We start from the raw sequence: 19,601 nt of genomic DNA on the forward strand, positions 1-19,601 counted from the left end.
GGGATTCTCCTTAATTCTACTTGCTGAAGCTATTTCATGACCCCTTTTAGCCCGCTTGATTCCTCGTTTAAGACTTGTCCTACTCTTCTGATATTCCTTCAGGGCCTGTTCTTTCTTCACTGCCTAGACCTTATGTACGCTTCCCTTATCCTCTTGGCTAGTCATACAATGTCTCCTGTCATCCACGGTTCACGAATGAACTATCCTGCACTACCGTTAACCTATCTTTGAAAGCCTCCCACATCTCAAATGTGGATTTTCCTTCAAATAGCTGTGTCCAATCCATATTTCAGAGCTCCTGCCTAATTTTGATATATTTGGCCTTGGCCCAGTTTAGTACTCTTCCCTTAGGACCACTCTCATTTTTATCCACTAGTATTCTAAAACTTACAGAATTGTGGTCATTGTTCCCAAAGAAATCCCCCACCGCAACGTCTACCACCTGTTCTGGCTTGTTCCCCAGTACCAGGTCCAATATGGCTCCTTCCCTCAATGGACTATTGACATACTGCTCTAGAAAACTCTCCTGGATGCTTCTTACAAGTTCTACCCCATCCAGACCTCTGACGCTAAGTGTATCCCAGTCAATGTTGGGAAAATTAAAATCTCCCATTACCATTACCCTAATGCCTCTACATCTTTCCATAATCTGTTTACCTATTTGTTCTTCTACCTCACGCTCACTGTTGGGAGGTTTGTAATACAGCCCCAACAATGTAACTGCACCCTTCTTATTTCTCAGCTCCACCCATAATGCCTCACTACCCTTGACCTCCAGAGTGTCCTCCTTTAGCACAGCCATGATATCATCCCTGACCAGCAATGCAACTCCACCCCCCCCCCCCCTTCCCCCTTTTACTTCCCTCCCTGTCCTGTCTGAAGGCGTCTATATCCTGGAACATTTAGTTGCCAATTATCATGCCCTTCCTTCAACCAAGTCTCTGTGATTGCAATAATTTCATACTCCAAGGCACCAATCCAAGCCCTAAGTTCATCTACCTTACACAGTATACTCTTTGCATTAAAGTAGATGCATTTCAGGCCACCAGTTCTTTTGCGCTTATCCGCTCTCTGCCTACTCTTTCCTTTATTAATGCTATCTTCAAGATTCTTACAGTCTCCAGTCTCCACTTCGCTGCCTACTTGTTTTCTCTTCTGGTTCCCAGTCCCCTGGCACATTAGTTTAAAACCTCCCCAACAGCAGTAGCAAAAATTCCCCCAAGGACATTGGTTCCGGTCTGGTTCAGAATTAGACCATCCATTTTGTAATAGTCCCACCTTCCCCAGAACCAGTCCCAATGTCCAACAAATCTGAACCCCTCCCTCCGACACCATCTCTCAAGCCATGTGTTTATCCTGCCTATTTTTTCATTTATACGCTGGCTAGCATGTGGCACTGGTAATAATCCCAAGATCACTACCTTTGAGGTCCTCCTCTTTAACTTCTCTCCTAGCTCCCTGAATTCTTCTTTCAGGACCTCACCTCGTTTTCTACTTATATCGTTGGTGCCCATATGCAGCAAAACAACTGGCTGTTCACCCTCCCCTTTTAGAACGCGCTGCAGCCGATCGGTGACATCCCTGACCCGAGCATCTGGGAGACAACATAGCATCCGGGAGTCCCGTTGTTGGCCACAGAACCACCTATTTACTCCCCTCACAATAGAGTCCCCTAGGACTATGGCCCTACAAGTCTTTTTCCCGCCCTTCTGAACAGTAGTGCCCGCCACAGTGCCATGAACTTGACAACCAAAATGGTATACCTGTTTTGAAGGGAGATGACTACAGGGGACACCTGCACTGCCTTCCTACTCTTTTTCTGTCTTTTGGTTACCCATTCACTGTCTCCGTCAGCAATTCTAACCTGCAGTGTGACCAGTTCACTAAACGTGCTATCCACGACCTCCTCAGCATCGCGGATACTCCACAGTGAGTCCAACCGCAGCTCCAGAGACATCATGCAGTCAAACAAGAGCTGCAGCTGGACACACTTCTTGCAAGTGTAAGAGTCAGGTACATCAGACTTTATATATTAATGATCTGGATGAAGGGACTGGGGGTATTCTGGTGAAGTTTGTTGATGATACAAAGTTAGGTGGACAGGCAGGTAGTTCTGAGAAGGTGGGGAGGCTGCAGAAAGATTTAAACAGTTTAGGAGAGTGGTCCAGGAAATGGCTGATGAAATTCAATGTGAGCAAATGCGAGGTCTTGCACTTTGGAAAAAACAATACAGGTATGGACTATTTCCTAATAGGTGAGAAAATTCATAAAGCCAAAGTACAAAAGGATCTGGAAGTGCTAATCCAGGATTCTCTAAGGGTTGCCTTGCAGATTGAGTCTGTGATTTAGAAACCAAATGTAATGTTGTCATTTATCTCAAGAGGGTTGGAATATAAAAGCAGTGATGTGCTTCTGAGACTTTATAAAGCTCTAGTTGGGTCCCATTTAGAATATTGTGTCCAATTGTGGGGGGCCCACATCTCAGGAAGGACATATTGGCACTGGAGCGCGTTCAACAGAGATTCACATGGATGATCACTGGAATAGTAGGCCCAACAAACAATGAACGGCTGAGGATCCTGGGATTGTATTCATTGGAGTTTAGACGGTTGAGGGGAGAACTAATAGAAACTTACACGATAATGCATGGCTTAGAAAGGGTGGACACTGGGAAGTTGTTTCCATTAGGCGAGGAGACTAGGACCCGTGGGCATAGCCTTAGAATTAAAGGGGGTCAATTTAGACCAGAAATGAGGAGACATGTCTTCAGCCAGAGAGTGATGGGCCTGTGAAATTCATTGCCATGGAGTGCAGAGGAGGCTGGGACATTAAATGTCTTCAGGGCAGAGATTGATAAATTCTTGATCTCGCAAGGAATTAAGGGATATGGGGAGAGTGCGGGTAAGTGGAGTTGAAATGCCCATCAGCCATGATTAAATGGCAGAGTGGACTCAATGGGCCCAATGGCCTTATTTCCAATTCTATGTCTTATGGCCTTATGTTCTTCTGCACTCATTATGCCAGAGTTATTCTGCTCACTTGACCATAATGGTAGAGTAGAGGATAGGCTGGACCATGAAGTTACAGATTTGGTTGAAAACAACTCTGCTTATACTAGTGATTCGCAGCACCTCATGATGCCCACCTTCGAACTGCTGTTTTAGTTTGAGTATTCAGTGCTTCAGAAATTTCAGAGTCGGGAGGGTTTCGCATCAGTTCTGTAAATTGCTTTACTTCCAGCAGATCCTTTGCAGCAATGTCCATTTCTCCTGTTCCTTGAAACTAGCTTTTCCCCATTCCGTGGTGTAAAGAATAAACAATTTACTTTAACCTCCCAGTAACATCAGAAAAGTGTAACTGACTCTGATTTGCAGTTCGCAGCGGTTTTAGAGGATTGGTGTTGCTTGGCATTTCTGTGCATTTTACACAAATGACTGAAAAAACAACAGTGCGGAACAGAAGTAAATTCTCCCGGATATTGTCAATACCACAGCTGACCCTGAATAGGTTAATCTTGAATATATTTCTAGATTACATACACAAGACACACACTTTACACATTATATTTCGGATTGACAAACATTTGCCAACCAGACTGCAATGAGTAAATTACTGAAAGATTAAAAAAAAGGTTTATGCAAATAATTTCAAATACCCTGTGATTTCAATTAATTTCAATTGATTTGTTGCTCTGTCCCAATCTGATGTATTCTGGAGGGCAGGCACCCTAATTAGGATTGGTCATTGTATGACTCCAAAATCTTTTGATTGTTTTTCCAGCAGCATCAGGCAACTATGCTAATTGGGTGCTTTACATATGATTAACTCTCTCTCTGAATGGCAATTCAAGGTTCATGTTCTCTTTCCCATTCCACAGATTTCATGTGTTTTCTATCAGAACCTTACAGGTTCTGAACAAATAGCTTACAAATGGCCTTTTAATTTCTTTAAATTATTTTCTTGTACATATTGTAGATTGTAAACAAGTCTGAAATGATTTGAAGGAGTGAAAGAAAGGTTTCTCACTTGTACAGTCATGTGACTCCTTTGGTCCTATTTACACTTGGACAAAATATTCATATATGAACTTGTTTGGACAACAGCCTCTAGCTCACTTTTCCTGTTTAGAGAATACTAGTTGCAACATGATTCTATTTAATGTTTTTTTTGTAGTGTTAGATAAGTAAACTAGCCAGTAAAATAACACCCATTCCACAAAACCATGGTCTAGATATGCATAGAGATGTACAGCATGGAAACAGACCCCTTGGTCCAACATGTCCAGATATCCTAACCTAATCTAGTCCCATTTTCCAGCACTTGGCCCATATCCCTCTAAACTCTTCCTATTCATATACCCATCCAGATGCCTTTTAAATGCTGCAATTGTACCAGCCTCCACCACTTCCCTCAGCAGCTATTTCCATACATGTACCACCCTCTGAGTGAAAAGGTTGCCCCTTAGGTCTCTTTTATATCTTTCCCCTCTCACCATAAATCTATGCCCTCTAGTTCTGGACTCCCCCACGCCAGGTAAGAGACTTCATCGATTTATCTTATCCATGCTCCTCATGATTTTATAAACCTCTATGAGGTCACCCTTCAGTCTCAGACCCTTCAGGGAAACCAGTCACAGCCTATTCGACCTCTTCCTATAGCGCAAATCCTCCAACACTGGCAACATCCTTGTAAATCTTTTCTGAACTCTTTCAGGTTTCACAACATCTTTCCGATAGGAAGGAGACCAGAATTGCACACAGTATTCCAGAGTCCTTCTGTAAGTATGTCTATCCCAAAGCACTGTTAATAGGAAAATAGGTTAAGTTCACCAACATAATCTGGCTCAAAAAGGGCAACAAATATATTCTTCTTTGTCCCCTTGCCTTACCATTTTTGTCACCTGTGACCTGGCGAACTCTCTTAACTTTGAGTCAGATAGTTCTGGGATCAGGTCCCACTCCAGGACATGAGCACAGACATCTCGCTGACATATCAGTACAGGAGTGAGAGAGTGCTGCACTGTTGCCATCTCAGACCAATGTTACACTAATGCCCTGCCAGCCCTCTCAGGTGAAAGTAAAGGAATCCAGAACATTAGCAAAGAAGAGCAGGGGAGTTATCACTAATGTCTAAGCCTGTACTTCTCATTCAGTCAACATCACCGAAAAAAAGGATTATCTGACCATTATTACAAAGTTACTTGTGGGAGCTTGTAGAGTGCAAACTGGCTGATGCATTTCATCACATGGTAATGGGGACTACACTTCAAATGGACTCATTAGGTATTGAGGTGCTAACTGGTGGTAAAAGATGCTATATAAGTGCAAATCGTTCTTTCTTTTTCAGTCACTAATTTCACACAGCCTGTCTTTGTCTTGGTCACTCTCTGCAAATAATGGCAAAAGAGTGGAGCTATGTACTTTCCTTTCTTCCTGAGTCTGTACCACTGATGGAGAGAAAGACTTATGCTAAGGGAGGCAGTGCAGTGCTGCTTCCCAAACTGTGGATTGTAACCTCAATTGGGGTCAGAGGAACTGTGCTTGGAGTGGTTAGCTACCCCTCCTTTGATACAGTGCCCAATAACCTAGCCCAGGTAGGGTCTGGCCCTACTGTTGCCTTGTTTAATTTTTGGTGTTAGAATGTTTTTCTTCTGACATTTAGAAATGTCAGGAGCCACATTGGCTAAGGCTTCAGCTATCAGAGTTGCCACAGCTTCCTGCTGGTTACCATCAGTTGGCTGACCCATATGACTAGGGGAGGGGCTGAATTTATTGTATGTGAGTGTGTTGCGAGGACTGGGGCTGATTACAGTTTTGTCTGTGTGGGAGAATAGGGAGGTAGAGGGACTCCAGTGAATCTTCAAGCATTGTGGAATATGAACAGCTTGGCTGAAAGCTCATTTGTCAGTTGAGCTTTATGTGAAGTAGCACTTCACTTTCCCTGGATTAGGAGGAGCGTGGATCCACATAAATTTGTGGAATAATTCCATTTAATTTTAAAACTGTGCAGCAGAATCCACAGTGAAGCTGCAACCTCTGGGACTATAAATATTATGTTATACCATGATATTCTCAGCAGAAAATTAAATATTTATTGGATCATCTCACATTCGAATCATCGATGTTTAGACAGCCTTTAGGAAATCTTGGTGTTATGTTGTTAGAGATCAATAAGTATCAATTGTATCCATTGCTTCACTGTCAAGGTCATGAGCTGGAGAGGCTCAGATCAAGGAATGAACTGGTGAATATATGAAGTGATCGCATTTTAACAAAGTAATTTAAAAAACAAAGTTTAATATTTGTATATTGATCTAATAATCCATGAATTTTAATAATTGTGTGCTGAATATTGTTATGATGTTTTATTACTTTATTGGTGTCTGGGGACACATTAATTTAGAAGTGTTAAAATGGAGTCACGATAGAAAGTTGTTTACGAAGCACGTCAGTAAGGGACTGTTATTGGGGGAATTCGATCCTCACAAAAGAATAAAAAGGACGACAATTTGGCCATCGTTTTGTCTCACATTAACTTCAAACTTTTGCCAATAGTAGCCTTCAGAGTGAAACTATTCAGTCAAACTAATGCATTACTTAACTGTGTAGCACATATTTAAAGTGGTTGCCCAATTCCACTGCTATAGCAAGTATACCAAATTTTCCCTCTACAGATTCTCTACATAATGTAGAGATACTGTATTGGCCTGCCCAGCAATTAAAGTGACAATGTCCAGTAAAAAGGGTCAGTTATTTGATGAGGCCTGGCCATTGGCTGAATTCCAATGCTAATGTTGCTCTGGCACCAAATCCAGGCCTATGTGTATGTGTGTGAATGTCTAGATCTGTAGCATATTAAAAATCAGGAGTGAGTTTTCTTCACTATTTTGTAATTCAAGGTTTAGCTGATGGGTTGGGCTAAGATGAAGTAATCAAATATTTTGAGACTTTAGTGTCTTTGCCATTACATGTTGCTGAACAAGAACTATAATCAACTGAACACGTTAGAACTAGAATTTTCAAACAGTTACTTAAAAGCCTGTTCATCGCCAGTACATAGAAGACTTTTGTGCAATTTAAATGTGAGTAATTAAGTACAGAAACAGAAATGATGAAGGTTTATACTTTTACACCAATTATAATGCATTCATACTAGCTGCAAACCAACAGCTGCCCCGGCCGCCTGTAAAATGATTTAAATAACATAGCAAACAAGTTACTCTATAACTTGCGTACTTCAAAGCTACAGAGCTATTTCTGCAAAAGAACGTCTCTGCTTTTAATGTGAACAAAGACTTATTAGATCAAGCAATGCTTTATTGACATCAATTACAAAAGTAGAGCCACCACCTTCTTAGAAACCTGCAGGAATTCCCCAGATTTGTAAGTCAACACGGTCAACTGCAAGCATGTGCGAGAATATTTTCTTGAAGAGGTGCAGATTTATTCTGTAAATAACCACCTACCTATGTTTGCAATACATTTTTATTTGGTATGTGTGAAAGGCACATGGTTGAGTAGAAGAGGTGGAGCATCAGAAATTGCACAACCCCAGCACTGACATCAGATTGACATGTCCAATGAGCATTACACAGAATCAAGAATAATCAAAGATGTTGAAATCAGATACGTGGCTAATAAGTAGTCATGTGAGAAAAATGGCTGTTTATAAATGTCTTCATGTTTCAGAGGCTGTACTGCATTAGTGAGGCTAATTTGCAAAGTTTAGACAATTTAATCCCAAATAAGATTCGGAGATGCCGGTGTTGGACTGGGGTGTACAAAGTTAAAAATCACACAACACCAGGTTATAGTCCAACAGGTTTAATTGGAAGCACACTAGCTTTCGGAGCGACGCTCCTTCATCAGGTGACAATCATCTGATGAGGGAGCGTCGCTCCGAAAGCTAGTGTGCTTCCAATTAAACCTGTTGGACTATAACCTGGTGTTGTGTGATTTTTAACTTTGTACACCCCAAATAAATTAGGAATAATTTTAACTCAGGCAAACTGTACACTTGATGTGTCATTTAAAAGATAACTATTTTCTACATTAAAGTTCTCAGCACCAGCATTCAGGACCTATGTTCTGTTCACCCTCTGACTATGTTTCCTCATGAAATCAATCCATTATATACAATGATTATACACACTTTACTCTTGAATAACCAAATATTCAATTTAATGTTTAAAAGAGGGAGAAAGTTCTGGAAATCCAAAACAATACCAGAAAATGGTGGCAAACTACAGGTCAATCCTGCCTAGAAAAGATTAACACTTTGGATGGAAATTCATAATAATTTAAAAACATAGTTTTATTTGTAACGCTAATGAGTTAGAGAAATTTAAGTAAGCGACATAACAAAGAATCAAACAAACTGTTCTTTAAAAAATTGAATAAAGTAGCTCTGGGGAACATGGAAATATGAACAAGCTCTCTAACACATTCTGCAAATGGAAAACTAATTACTTAAGAACATAAGAAGATAAGAACAGAAGTAGGCCATTTGGCCCACTGAGTCTGCTCCTCTATTCAATGCAATCATGGCTGCTCCGATGTTCCTCAACTCCACTTTCCTGCCTTATCTCCCTAGCCCTTGATTCCCTTACAGATTAAAAATCTGTCTGTCTCAAGTTTGTATATTATTAATGACCCAGCCTTCACAGCTCTCTGCAGCAGAGAATTATAGTGATTCACCACTCTCTGAGAGAAGAACTTAGAACATTACAGCGCAGTACAGGCCCTTTGGCCCTCGATGTTGTGCCGACCTGTGGAACCAATCTGAAGCCTATCTATCCTAAACTATTCCATTCTCATCTATATGTTTATCCATGCCTTTACTAATCTCTGAGTAATGAAACTACCTCTGACATCTGTCCTATATCTATCACCCCTCAATTTAAAGCTATGTTCTCTCATGCTAGCTATCACCATCCGAGGAAAAAGGCTCCCACTGTCCACTCTATCTAAACATCTGATTATTTTATATGCCTGAATTAAGTCACCTCTCAACTTTCTTCGCTATAAGACCTTTCCTCAATACCAGGCAACATCCGAGTAAATATCCTTTGAACTCTTTCCAAATCTTCCACATCCTTCCTATAATGTGGTGACCAGAACTGCATGCAATACCCCAAGTGCGGCCGCACAAGAGTTTTCACAGCTGCAGCATGACCTCGTAATTCCGAAACTCAATCCCTCTACCAATAAAAGCTAACAAACAGTATGCCTTCTTGACAATCTTATCAACCTGGGTCGCAACTTTAAGGGATCTATCTACGTAGACACCAAGATCTCTCTGCCCATCTCCACTACCAAGAATCTTACCATTAGCCTAGAACTCTTTATTCCTGTTGCTCCTTCCAAAGTCAACCACCTCACACTTCTCTCTATTAAACTCCATTTGTCACCTCTCAGCCAATCTCTGCAACTTATCTATGTTCCTCTGAAATCTGCAACATCCTTCAGCACTATCCACAACTCCACTGACCTTAAAGATTTACTAACCCATCTTCCTACGCCTTCATCTGGGTCATTTAGATTAGATTAGATTACTTACAGTGTGGAAACAGGCCCTTCGGCCCAACAAGTCCACACCGCCCCGCCGAAGCGCAATCCGCCCATACCCCTACCCCTTACCTAACACTATGGGCAATTTAGCATGGCCAATTCACCTGACCTGCACATCTTTGGACTGTGGGAGGAAACCGGAGCACCCGGAGGAAACCTACGCAGACACGGGGAGAACGTGCAAACTCCACACAGTCAGTCGCCTGAGGCGAGAATTGAACGCGGGTCTCTGGCGCTGTGAGGCAGCAGTCCTAACCATTGCGCCACCGTGCCACCCAAAAATGACAAACAGTAGTGGCCCCAAAACAGATACTTGTGGTACACCACTACTAACTGAACTCCAGGATGAACTTTTCCCATCAATCACCACAGTCTGTATTTTTTTCAGCTAGCCAATTCCTGATCCAAATGCTAAATCACCCTCAATCCCATACCTCTGTACTTTGTACAATAGCCTACTGTGTGGAACCTTATCAAACGCCTTACTAAAATTCATATATACCACATCAACCGCTTTACTCTCATTCACCTGTTTGGTCACCATCTCAAAGAATTCAATAAGGTTTGTGAGACACGACCTACCCTTCACAAAACCGTGTTGACTATCTCTAATCAACTTATTCCTCTCTAGATGATTGTAAATCCTATCTCTTATAACTTTTTCCAACACTTTAACCCCAACTGAAGTAAGGCTCACTGGTCTATAATTACTCCTCTTCTTGAACAAGGGGACAACATTTGCCATCCTCCAATCTTATGGCACTATTCCTGTAGACAATGACAACGTAAAGATCAAAGCCAAAGTCTCTACAATCTCCTGCCTGGCTTCCCAGAGAATCCTAGGATAAATCCCATCCACCCCAGCGGACTTATTTATTTTCACACTTTCCAGAATTGCTAACACCTCCTCCTCCTTCTGAACCTCAATCCCGTCTAGTCTAGTAGCATGTATCTCAGTATTCTCAACAACATTGTCTTTTTCCACTGTGAATACTGAGGAAAAATATCCATTTAGTGTTTCCCCTCTCTCCTCGGCCTCCACGTACAACTTTCCACTACTGTCCTTGATTGGCCCTAATCTTTCGCTAGTCATTCTTTTATTCCTGGTATACCTATAGAAATCTTTAGTGTTTCCTTGATCCTATCTTTGAGGAGAAAGTGAGGTCTGCAGATGCTGGAGATCAGAGCTGAAAATGTGTTGCTGGAAAAGCGCAGCAGGTCAGGCAGCATCCAGGAACAGGAGAATCGACGTTTCGGGCATAAGCCCTTCTTCACGAATGAGGAAAGTTTGTCCAGCAGGCTAAGATAAAAGGTAGGGAGGAGGGACTTGGGGGAGGGGCGTCGGAAATGTGATAGATGGAAAGAGGTCAAGGTGAGGGTGATAGGTCAGACTGGGGTGGGGGCGGAGAGGTCAGGAAGAAGATTGCAGGTTAGGAAGGCGGTGCTGAATTCGATGGATTTGACTGAGACAAGTTGGGGGGAGGGGAAATGAGGAAACTGGTGAAATCCGAGTTCATCCCTTGTGGTTGGAGGGTTCCTAGGCGGAAGATGAGGTGTTCTTCCTCCAGCCGTCGTTTTGTTGTGGTCTGGCGATGGAGGAGTCCAAAGACCTGCATATCCTTGGTGGAGTGGGAGGGGGAGTTGAAGTGTTGAGCCACAGGGTGGTTGGGTTGGTTGGTCCGGGTGTCCCAGAGGTGTTCTCTGAAACGCTCCGCAAGTAGCCGGCCTGTCACCCCAATATAGAGGAGGCCACATCGGGTGCAGAGGATGCAATAGATGATGTGTGTGGAGGTGCAGGTGAATCTGTGGCGGATATGGAAGTTTCCTTTGGGGCCTTGGAGGGAGGTGAGGGGGGAGGTGTGGGCACAAGTCTTGCACCTCCTGCGGTTGCAGGGGAAGGTGCCGGGAGTGGAGGTTGGGTTGGTGAGGGGTGTGGATCTGACGAGGGAGTCACAGAGGGAGTGGTCTTTACGGAATGCTGCTAGGGGAGGGGAGGGAAATATATCCTTGGTGGTGGGGTCCGTTTAGAGGTGGCGGAAATGACGGCGGATGAGGCGCTGTACATGGAGATTGGTGGGGTGATAGGTGAGGACCAGTGGGGTTCCGTCCTGGTGGCGGTTGGAGGGGCGGGGCTCAAGGGCGGAGGATCAGGAAGTGGAAGAGATGCGGTGGAGGGCATCGTCGACCACGTCGGGGGGGAAATTGTGGTCCTTGAAGAAGGAGGCCATCTGGGTTGTACGTTTTTCCCACCTTTTCCTCCGCTACATCGATGACTGTATCGGCGCCGCCTCATGCTCCCACGAGGAGGTTGAACAGTTCATCGACTTCACCAACACCTTCCACCCCGACCTCAAATTCACCTGGACAGTCTCAGATTCCTCCCTCCCCTTCCTCGACCTTTCTATTTCTATCTCAGGCGCCCCACCTTTTCCTCCGCTACATCGATGACTGTATCGGCGCCGCCTCGTGCTCCCACGAGGAGGTTGAACAGTTCATCGACTTCACCAACACCTTCCACCCCGACCTCAAATTCACCTGGACAGTCTCAGATTCCTCCCTCCCCTTCCTCGACCTTTCTAGTTAGAACATAGAACATAGAACAATACAGCACAGAACAGGCCCTTCGGCCCACGATGTTGTGCCGAACTTCTAACCTAGATTAAGTACCCATCCATGTACCTATCCAAATGCCGCTTAAAGGTCGCCAATGATTCCGACTCTACCACTCCCACGGGCAGCGCATTCCATGCCCCCACCACTCTCTGGGTAAAGAACTCACCCCTGACATCTCCCCTATACCTTCCACCCTTCACCTTAAATTTATGTCCCCTTGTAACACTCTGTTGTACCCGGGGAAAAAGTTTCTGACTGTCTACTCTATCTATTCCTCTGATCATCTTATAAACCTCTATCAAGTCACCCCTCATCCTTCGCCGTTCCAACGAGAAAAGGCCGAGAACTCTCAACCTATCCTCGTACGACTTCCTCTCCATTCCAGGCAACATCCTGGTAAATCTTCTCTGCACCCTCTCCAAAGCTTCCACCTCTTTCCTAAAGTGAGGCGACCAGAACTGCACACAGTACTCCAACTGTGGCCTAACCAAAGTCCTGTACAGCTGCAACATCACTTCACGACTCTTGAATTCAATCCCTCTGCTAATGAACGATAATACTCCATAGGCCTTCTTACAAACTCTATCCACCTGAGTGACAACCTTCAAAGATCTATGTACATAGACCCCAAGATCCCTCTGTTCCTCCACCTGACTAAGAACCCTACCATTAACCCTGTATTCCGCATTCTTATTTGTTCTTTCAAAATGGACAACCTCACACTTGGCAGGGTTGAACTCCATCTGCCACTCCGCAGCCCAGCTCTGCATCATATCTAAGTCCCTCTGCAGCCGACAACAGCCCTCCTCACTGTCCACAACTCCACCTGTCTTCGTATCATCTGCAAATTTACTGACCCACCCTTCGACTCCCTCATCTAAGTCATTAATAAAAATTACAAACAGCAGAGGACCCAGAACTGATCCCTGCGGAACTCCACTTGTAACTGGGCTCCAGGCTGAATATTTACCATCTACCACCACTCTCTGCCTTCGACCGGTTAGCCAGTTTTCTATCCAATTGGCCAAATTTCCCTCTATCCCATGCCTCCTGACTTTCCGCATAAGCCTACCATGGGGAACCTTATCAAATGCCTTACTAAAATCCATGTACACTACATCCACTGCTCTTCCCTCATCCACATGCTTGGTCACCTCCTCGAAGAATTCAATAAGACTTGTAAGGCAAGACCTACCCTTCACAAATCCGTGCTGGCTGTCCCTAATCAAGCAGTGTCTTTCCAGATACTCATAAATCCTATCCCTCAGTACCCTTTCCATTACTTTGCCTACCACAGAAGTAAGACTAACAGGCCTGTAATTTCCGGGGTTATCCCTATTCCCTTTTTTGAACAGGGGCACAACATTCGCTACTCTCCAGTCCCCTGGTACCACCCCCCTTGCCAGTGAAGACGAGAAGATCATTGCCAACGGTACTGCAATTTCCTCTCTTGCTTCCCACATAATCCTAGGATATATCCCGTCAGGCCCGGGGGACTTGTCTATCCTCAAGTTGTTCAAAATGTCCAACACATCTTCCTTCCTAACAGGTATCTCTTCTAGCTTACCAGTCCATTTCACACTCTCCTCTTCTACAATACGGTCCCTCTCGTTCGTAAATACTGAAGAGAAGTACTTGTTCAAGACCTCTCCTATCTCTTCCGACTCAATACACAGTCTCCCACTACTGTCCTTGATCGGACCTACCCTCGTTCTCGTCATTCTCAGGTTTCTCACATACGCATAAAATGCCTTGGGGTTATCCTTGATCCTATCCGCCAACGATTTTTCATGCCCTCTCTTAGCTCTCCTAATCCCTTTCTTCAGGTCCCTTCTGGCTATCCTGTATCCCTCCACTGCTCTGTCTGAATCCTGTTTCCTCAACCTTATGTAAGCCTCCTTCTTCCTCTTTACCAGACATTCAACCTCTCTCGTCAACCAAGGCTCCCTCACACGACCATTTCGTTCCTGCCTGATAGGTACATACATATCATGGACACGTCGTATCTGCTCTTTGAAAAAGTTCCACATTTCCACCACATCCTTCCCGGACAGCCTATGCTCCCAACGTATGCTCCTCAAATCCTGCCTTACAGCATCGTAATTTCCCTTCCCCCAATTATAAAATCTACCTTGTTGCGCGCACCTATCTCTCTCCATAACCAAGGTGAAAGTCACAGAATTGTGGTCACCATCACCAAAATGTTCACCCACTAACAAGCCCACCACTTGTCCCGGTTCATTACCGAGTACCAAATCCAATATGGCCTCCCCTCTGGTTGGACAATCTACATACTGCGTTAGAAAAGCTTCCTGGACACACTGCACAAACACCGCCCCATCCAATCTACTTGATCTAAAGAGCTTCCAATCAATATTTGGGAAGTTGAAGTCGCCCATGACTACGACCCTGTGGCTTCTGCACCTTTCCAAAATCTGTTTCCCAATCTGTTTCTCCACATCTCTGCTGCTATTGGGGGGCCTATAGTAAACACCCAACAAGGTGACTGCACCTTTCCTATTTCTGACTTCAGCCCATACTACCTCCAGAGGCAGATCCCCCTCAAACTTCCTTTCTGCAGCCGTTATACCATTTCTAATTAGCAATGCCACCCCCCCTCCTTTTTTCCCACCCTCCCTAATCTTACTGAAACACCTGTAACCAGGAACCTCCAACAGCCATTCCTGTCCCACATCTATCCATGTTTCCGTGATGGCCACAACATCGTAGTCCCAGGTACCGATCCACGCCTTAAGTTCACCCACCTTATTTCTGATACTCCTTGCGTTGAAGTATACGCACTTGAGCCCATCTCTGTGTCCGCAAGTAGTCCCTGTCAGTGCTACCTTCTCCACAGCCTCCCTACAGTCTTGGGCATCCTGACAAACAGCTAACCTACTTGCTGGACTACAAGTCCGGATCCCATCCCCCTGCCAAATTAGTTTAAACCCCCCCCGAAGAGTGCTAGCAAACCTACCCCCCAGGATATTGGTGCCCTTCTGGTTCAGGTGCAACCCGTCCTGTTTGTACAGGTCCCACCTTCCCCAGAATGCAGTCCAATTGTCCAAATATCTGAAGCCCTCCCTCCTACACCAGCCTTGCAGCCACGTGTTCAACTGCACTCTCTCCCTATTCTTTGCCTCACTGTCACGTGGCACCGTGACAGTTCTATCTCAGGCGACCGAATCAACACGGACATCTACTACAAACCGACCGACTCCCACAACTACCTGGACTACACCTCCTCCCATCCTGCCCCCTGTAAAAACACCATCCCATTCTCCCAATTTCTTCGACTTCGCCGCATCTGTTCCCAGGAGGACCTATTCCAATACCGTACAACCCAGATGGCCTCCTTCTTCAAGGACCGCAATTTCCCCCCCGACGTGGTCGACGATGCCCTACACCGCATCTCTTCCACTTCCCGCTCCTCCGCCCTTGAGCCCCGCCCCTCCAACTGCCACCAGGACAGAACCCCACTGGTCCTCACCTACCATCCCACCAATCTCCATGTACAGCGCATCATCCGCCGTCATTTCCGCCACCTCCAAACGGACCCCACCACCAAGGATATATTTCCCTCCCCTCCCCTAGCAGCATTCCGTAAAGACCACTCCCTCTGTGACTCCCTCGTCAGATCCACACCCCCCACCAACCCAACCTCCACTCCCTGCACCTTCCCCTGCAACCGCAGGAGGTGCAAGACTTGTGCCCACACCTCCCCCCTCACCTCCCTCCAAGGCCCCAAAGGAAACTTCCATATCCGCCACAGATTCACCTGCACCTCCACACATATCATCTATTGCATCCTCTGCACCCGATGTGGCCTCCTCCAAATTGGGGAGACAGGCCGGCTACTTGCGGAGCATTTCAGAGAACACCTCTGGGACACCCGGACCAACCAACCCAACCACCCTGTGGCTCAACACTTTAACTCCCCCTCCCACTCCACCAAGTATATGCAAGTCTTTGGACTCCTCCATCGCCAGACCACAACAAAATGACGGCTGGAGGAAGAACGCCTCATCTTCCGCCTAGGAACCCTCCAACCACAAGGGATGAACTCGGATTTCACCAGTTTCCTCATTCCCCCTCCCCCCAACTTGTCTCAGTCAAATCCATCGAATTCAGCACTGCCTTCCTAACCTGCAATCTTCTTCCTGACCTCTCCGCCCCCACCCCAGTCTGACCTATCACCCTCACCTTGACCTCTTTCCACCTATCACATTTCCGACGCCCCTCCCCCAAGTCCCTCCTCCCTACCTTTTATCTTAGCCTGCTGGACAAACTTTCCTCATTCGTGAAGAAGGGCTTATGCCCGAAACGTCGATTCTCCTGTTCCCTGGATTCTGCCTGACCTGCTGCGCTTTTCCAGCAACACATTTTCAGCCTTGATCCTATCTGCCAACAACTTCTCATGTCCCCTCCTGGCTGTTCTTAGCTCGCTCCTTCGGTCTTTCCTGGCCAACTTGTAACTCTCAAGCACCCTAACTGAGTCTTCATGTCTCATGCTAACATAGGTCTTCTTCTTCCTCTTAACAACTTCTTTAGTAAACCACTGCTCCCTCGCTCGACTATTTCCTCACTGCCTGACAGGTACATAATGATCATAGACACAGCTGTTCCTTGAATAAGCTCCACATTTCAATTGTGCCCATCGCCTGCACTTTCCTTCCCCATCTTAAGCATCCTAAATCTTGCCTAATCACAACATAATCGCCTTTCCCCCAACAATAACTCTTGCCCTGCATTATATACTTATCCCTTTCCATCGCTAAAGTAAACATAACCGTATTGTGGTTACTATCACCAAAGTGCTCACCTACCTCCAAATCTAACACCTGGCCAGGTTCATTACCCAGTATCAAATCCAGTGTGTGGCCTCACTCCTTGTTGGCTTGTCTAAATACTGTGTCAAGAATCCATCCTGCACACATTGGACAAACACTGACTCATCTAAAGGACTCGAACTCTCATATTTCCAGTCAATATTTGGAAAGTTAAAGCCCCCATAACAATTACCCTGTTACTCTCGCTCCTATCCAGAATTATTTTTGCAATCCTTTCCTCTACATCTCTGGTACTATTTGGAGGGCTATAGAAAACTCCCAAAAGGGTGACCTCTCCTTTCCTGTTTCTAACCTCAGCCATATTAACTCTGTAGACGAGTCCTCAAACATCCTTTCTGCCACAATAATACTGTCCTTCACTAACAATGCCCGGAGGAAATTCCTCCTCAACTCTGACTTAAATGAGTGAGTGCATAATCTGAGGTGATGATCTTTGGTTCGAGACTCTCCCACGTGGGGAAACAACCTTTCAGCATTTACCTTGTCAAGTCCCCAAAGAATCTTATTTTTTCAGTAGGATTGCCTCTCATTTTCAAAACTCAGTTGAGTATAGGCCCAAACTACTCAATATCTCCTCATAAGAAAATTCCCCCATACCCACAATCAACCTGGTGAACATTCTCTGGGCTGCCTCCAATGTCAATACATCTTTTTTTCCTTAGATATGTGGACCAAACCTGTTTACAGTATTCTAGGTGTGGTTTTACTTGTGCCTTAACCAAAATTTCACTGTTTTTATCCTCAATTTCCTTAAAAACAAATTCCACTTGCCTTCACGATTATTTGATGAACTTATATGTTAGCGTTTTGTGATTCATGCATGAGGATCCCAAGTTCTGCTGTGCTGCTGCTTACTTCAGTCTTTCTTTATTTAAATAATATTCAGCTCCTCTGTTCTTCCTGCCAAAGTGCATAACCCATTTTATATTCGATCTGCCAAATTATTGTCAACTTGCTTAACCCGTCTATACTCTTTGTTGACTTTGTCATCCTCACCACTATCCTTCACACATATTTTTGTATCATTTACAAACTTTCTATCATACATTCAATTTCTTCATGCAAGTCATTTATATTGTAAATAATTGTGGCCCTAGCAATTATCCCTGTGGTACGCCACTAGTTACAGGTTGCCAGCATGAACATGCCCTCCCCCCCTCCCCATCCCAAATATGTCTTATGTGTGTCAACAAATCCTCTATCCATACTAATATAATACCTCCAACACCAAGGGCTCTTATCTTACTAAGCAACCTTATGTCCATTACCTTATCAAACATGTTTTGAAAATCCAAATATATTCCATCCACTGCTTCCATTTTATTTATCTTGCTTGTAACTTCCTCAAAGAGTTCTAGTAAATTTCATGGGCATGATTTCCCTTTATGAAGCCATACAGACTCTGCTTGATTATATTATGTATTTCTAAATCTTATGCTATTATGTCCTTTATAATAGACTCTAACATTTTCCTAATGACACATTTAAAACTAACTGGCCTAAAGTTAGCTGTTTTTTTTGTCACCCTCCCTTTTTGAATAAGAATATTATACTGGCAGTTATCTAATTGTCTGGGGTATTTTCAGAATCTAAGGAATCTTATACATATATTCATCTTATGCACAGATTCACATTCACATCTTTAACCGTTCCCTGTGAAAATTTTCTTGTCAATCTTTTTGTTGGAGTTAACACTAAGTACTTAATATGTTCCATAACTTCTTCGAAACTCAAAAGTGTTGACCAACAGATTCTTCCTCATTATTGCATTATTATACATTGAAATAAAGATTGATGCATCATCCACTACTCTGTTCTGATGCATCTGTGCAGATGTTTGGATCTCTCTCAAATCTCCCTTGTATATTTTGCAGCCAGCTGAAACCGAAGACTTGTGTCAGCCAATCAATCCACGTTAATGGTTGAAAGATTGATAACCAGCGGGGATAATGTTACAGTGATTGCCAGAAGAAACAGAGGGAACATGAGAAGAAAGCTTCCTGCGTAATCAATGATTAGGTTATGGAATGGAATGGAAAGTTAATAAAGATTCAGTACAAGCTTACAAAGAGGAATTGGATAAAAAATGAATGACAAAAGTGTTACAGGGAGAAGAGAAATAATGAGGAGTCATATTAATTGGATTGCTGTTATAAAATGTGAGTGTAGATTCAAACTGCAGAACTGTTTCCTTCTGCAGTGGATATTTTATTATTCAATTATTCAACTTTTTTTTAGCCATAATTCTTTTTCTCTATATTATTGGCCTTGACACTCCCAATAGAATTTTCAGCATAAACAGCCAGGGGGCATGTTTTCCTCTGTTGACTGTTTTCAGTAACATGCAGATGATAATATAAAGCAGGAAACACCACTTAGTAAACACATTTTTAAAATATTCCCAGATGCTCTGTTGCTCCTTTGACGAATGGAGCATGTTTTTTTCTAAACAGAATAAAATATTTAACAAGCTCAAAATATATATGGGAGGAAATTTTAAACCACAGATTCGATGGTTTAGGGCAAATGGCAAGGTAAAAACTTTAAATCCTCACCCAATTCCCCACTG

General features: G+C 44.0%; 1 long non-coding RNA gene across 1 annotated transcript; it reads left to right on the plus strand.

Moving 5' to 3' along the window:
- Positions 1 to 4,262: 4,262 nt before the first annotated feature.
- On the plus strand, positions 4,263 to 19,043 carry LOC148149400 (uncharacterized). The gene is made up of 3 exons (XR_015757759.1): positions 4,263 to 4,533; positions 4,714 to 4,777; positions 18,907 to 19,043. It is a non-coding gene; the product is annotated as an uncharacterized LOC148149400 (long non-coding RNA).
- Positions 19,044 to 19,601: the final 558 nt, after the last annotated feature.

This window comes from Chiloscyllium plagiosum, unplaced genomic scaffold (genome assembly GCF_037043375.1).
Source record: "Chiloscyllium plagiosum isolate Xiang-an unplaced genomic scaffold, Cpla_swu_hap1 HiC_scaffold_8, whole genome shotgun sequence".
NCBI classification, from domain to species: Eukaryota; Metazoa; Chordata; class Chondrichthyes; order Orectolobiformes; family Hemiscylliidae; genus Chiloscyllium; species Chiloscyllium plagiosum.